The 4,379-nt window shown below is 34.0% G+C and overlaps 1 non-coding gene across 1 annotated transcript; it reads left to right on the forward strand.

Annotated features, from left to right (window-relative positions):
- Nucleotides 1–242: 242 nt before the first annotated feature.
- On the forward strand, nt 243–406 carry LOC122890566. Its single transcript, XR_006381096.1, has one exon. It is a non-coding gene; the product is annotated as a U1 spliceosomal RNA (small nuclear RNA).
- The last annotated feature ends 3,973 nt before the right edge of the window (nt 407–4,379 follow it).

Below are 4,379 nucleotides of genomic sequence, written 5' to 3' on the forward strand. Positions count from 1 at the left end.
AACCATGAGCTATATTACACATGGTTTTGAAGTTGGAATTTATGCCCTCCTCAAGGGTACAGAATGCCCAAGTTGAGAAGCTATCATAAAAATGAGCCCCTGAATAGTGATACTCCTAGTATACTCAGAAAAGCAAATGCAATCACTCTTCAGAGGCAAGTTCCTCTAGGGCTGAACAGAATCCATACATAAACTCCTCAGGTAAAACTGCTCCCGCTGTGACGTTAAAAAGCACATAAGCAATACTTACCTGGCAGGGTAGATACCATGATTACAAAAGTGGTTTTCCCAGGGTGAGGCTTATCCATTGCACTCTAGATGTGTTGACCCCTGCAATTTCTCCAAATGTGGGAAACTCAACTGCATGATTTGTGGTAGTGGGGGAGTATGTTTGCATGTTCCCCGAAATTGGAAAAAAAACAAAAAAAAAACACATGAGCAAAAATCAGCATTCCCAATAAAGGGTCAATTTAGATACATAAGGGTTAAAAAAAAACCCTTAAAGAGTGCATATATATATATATATATATATGCATATGCACACATGCACACACGCACACACAACATATATATATATTATATTTTTTTAATTTTTTATATTAGAATATGAACTTTCTATTTATTTTTTTATTAAAGAAGTTTTTAATGTTTCATTTGGAACCTAAAGGAACCAAAGCCAAAAATCACAAAATGTCTCCTATTTAACTAAAACCCAGTATCAGTCTTCATTCTCTGCAGTTCTAATTCAGCTTGGTCTCTGCCTTAGGCCCCTTGTACATATTCCCCAGGGAAATGAAATTGCTGCTGCACCTGCAGTCTGGACTGTCCTTTTCTGGAATGGATGTGATGTCTTTAAGTAAGTGAAAGTTGAACTAGTTTATTGGTTAAGTCTTTCATGTTTTCTTTCTTTAAGAAAAAGAAAATCCAAAAAGTTACCAAAATCTGCAAGGCAATCACAGAACTGGTCTCATATTCACAAAAATTCAAACACAGCCAAATGATGACTTTTAAAGTTCTCTCTGGCCAAGTTTTGTTCATCGAAACTAGCATTGTATTTGGATTTGCCAAATATCAGGGCAGAACTAGATTTTTGTAGTAAATCTTTCTCCTTGGAAGGAATGTGGTTGGAGAAAATCTTTATTTTAGTCTTGCTAGAGTAAGTGCCCATCTTTTTTATTCCTTTTGTCTTTTTGTCTTTCCTACCTTGTTTTTGAACCTATTTAAATGCCACCATCTGCTTTCTCCTTCTACTTCTAGACTGCTAAAGGCTTCTGGAGAGATTCGTAGCATCGTACCAATAGCTTCTACATTTTCATGCTTTCCAACCTCTAGTGACTTATTATAACTCCATCTGCCAAACTTTTATTCACTTCTCCTATTCTTTTTTCCATGTCCTTCAGAACATTAATTCATATGTTTTCTCTATATCTGAGGTTAAGAATTCATACAATTACATTTTTTAAATTGCCTAATTTTATATTTTATAAGAAATTATATGAACAAAACACAGAAAAAATAAAATATCTGGTGATAAATTCATACATTTGCATTTTCTTTGTGAAAAAGTTTTCAAATGGCATATTTTTCCCCCTAGGGCCAATGTCTTTCAATATCATAAAAGTTGCTAAGAAATAAGAGATGATAAATGATGCAGGCTTATGTCACTACTTTTGTATTAATAAATAATTAATAAATACAAAATCATGTAAATTATGTTAAAATTGGAACTACAAGCATTCAAAAACATTTTTATAAGTTGAAATAAACAGATGTGAGGTTTTGTGGATACTAATCTTATACTTTAACCCTGTCTTTCAATCTTACCAATGATACTTAACAAGACATTGCTATTTTAGCTAAACAGTTTTAGTTTATTTTGTCATTATTTTCCTCTACTTTCTTTATAAGAGTCCCTTACCCTTATGCTCCATGCTCCAGAAGATAAACACACACACGCACACTCGCACACACACAAGACTTTTTTTTTGTTTTGTTTTGTTTTTGTTTTATGATGTCTATTCACTGAAGAACAGAGCAATAATAAGGAAGTCAGCATTAATACATGAAAGTCTGTTCTGCTCTTACCAGTTGGTTCAGACACTGTGAATTTCTGTCATACCCTAGAGTTTAAAACTACCAGGATCAATATCCATAGCATCCCTGTGGCACCAAGTGTATCCATCTGTAAAGCGAGTTTGCAAAGAACCAGCAGCAACTTCCAGATCATAAAACTGTCCATTCAGCAACCTTCTCAGGGAAGAAAAACCAGTAACTTCTATTATTCTATCTATAATTGCTCAGGTTTCTACAGTAAAAGAAAGCAACTAGAAGGACATCGGAATGGATGACTCTATCTCTGATGTCAGCTACAGAGGTAAATACAAAAACCAAGCCAAAGGGTGTCTCTTGCTAATATTTCCTTCTCCAGAAACCCATGCAAATCCTAGAAATTTTTCTGAGCTCTTTCCACCATAAACAATTCCTTATTCCTTCCATATTTTTGCGCTTACAAAAAAAAAAAAAAAGGAGGTGAGGAAATGTCTATTGCCATTTTGATGGAGAATCCATTATCTTTTGCAGCTATATCTCTAAATCTTATAGTTCTATTTCTTTCAACATTATAAACTGGATACATTCCTATTGGAGTTTTTTAGCTTCTATTTTTTTCAAGAAAATTATCTGAGGGCATTACTTAAATGCAGCAGGACATAGGATCTAAAATCATCACATGTATTTACACATGATATTTTCTTTTAACTGTGACATTTTATTTTTATATTTGATCAATATGTTTTACCCAGTAACTATTAGATATTGATACAGATTAATAGTGGCATTCTTAGTTTTTATTTATCTCTATCTTCTTATACTCATATTTGTTATATGTGACTATTACATTACTATAAAAAATTTCAAGAATCATAGTTTCTTGATGGAAGAGCACTGAAAGATGGTGATAAAAATTTTCATAGTTAAAGAAACTAAATAAATAAGGAACTAATTAATTAATGACAAAATTCAGTTTTCTGATACTTAGCCAAATGTTCTTTTCATATACATCATTACTTTAAGCTTAGATTTTTGTCATCTTCTTACTCCACACTTGCCATCATATGTATATGTTTTGGGTTTTTTTGTTTTTGTTTTTCTTTTTTTTTAAAGATTTTATTTATTTATTTGACAGAGAGATCATGAGTAGGCAGAGAGGCAGGCAGAGAGAGGAGGAAGCAGGCTCCCCACTGAGCAGAGCCTGACACTGGGCTCCATCCCAGGACCCTGGGATCATGACCCAAGCCGAAGGCAGAGGCTTTATCCCACTGAGCCACCCAGGAGCCCCCATATGTATGTGTTTATAATAAAAGTAACATTTCAATAAAATATCACCATCTTTTGTTATAATGAGTCCAAATAGGTTCTTTTTAAGACCTCCAGTTAAGTTAATCAAATATTCATTTATCACTTAATGATAGTAGTTGTTTAATATTTTTTAAGTTACATATAAAGAACTATCAGATGAGCATAAAGGATCCAGTTCATTGTCTAAAGTATGTTTCTAAGGTTTGACATTGTTACCAGCTCTGAACTGTAGGCTAAATTTAGCTAATGCCTATATCTTGAGAAAACAAGCCTATTTCTTTTAAAAATAATTTAAATTCAATTAATTAACATATAGTATATCATTAGTTTCAGAGGTAGAGTTCAGTTATTCATCAGTTGAATCAGCCAATGTTTTTTTAAAGATTTTATTTATTTGACAGACAGAGGCACAAGCAGGAGAAATGCAGGCAGAGAGAGAGAGGAAGAAGCAAGCTCCCCACTGAAACAGAGAGACCGATGCAGGGCTCGATCCCAAGACCCTGGGACCATGACCTGAGCTGAAAGCAGAGGCTTTAACCCACTGAGCCACCCAGGCACCCCTGAATAAGCCTATAGCGTTCATACTGCTCTGCTACAATTCTTAACCTCAGTGATCCTCATTGCCTGCAGATGAGTTGAATATATTCATTGCCCTCCTCTCAAAGGTTATTCCTGTCTTTTGACAGGATCTTTTAGTAGCTTATTGTCATCTGTATATCTAAATCATCTGGCTCATTAGGGTTTCCTTACAAAGATCATTACTGATAATGTTGAACTGCTTGTTGATCTTTTCTTCTACACAATGTGGAATAGTGAGAAATCTTTCCTCTATGAATTTAAAATGGGATTTTTACTCCTGACTGGCTCTAAACTAACTCTATGTGCTTGAAGGTAATTTACTTCCTTGGAGTTTCTAAAATGAAATTGAACACTACCTAGGTATTATCAAAGGCCATTCATCATTTATTTTTCCTAGGCTGTAAGAAAGGAAAAGAAAAAGTTCATAAAACTTGTGATAAGAA

Source organism: Neovison vison, chromosome 11, assembly GCF_020171115.1.
Source record: "Neovison vison isolate M4711 chromosome 11, ASM_NN_V1, whole genome shotgun sequence".
Taxonomy (NCBI): domain Eukaryota; kingdom Metazoa; phylum Chordata; class Mammalia; order Carnivora; family Mustelidae; genus Neogale; species Neogale vison.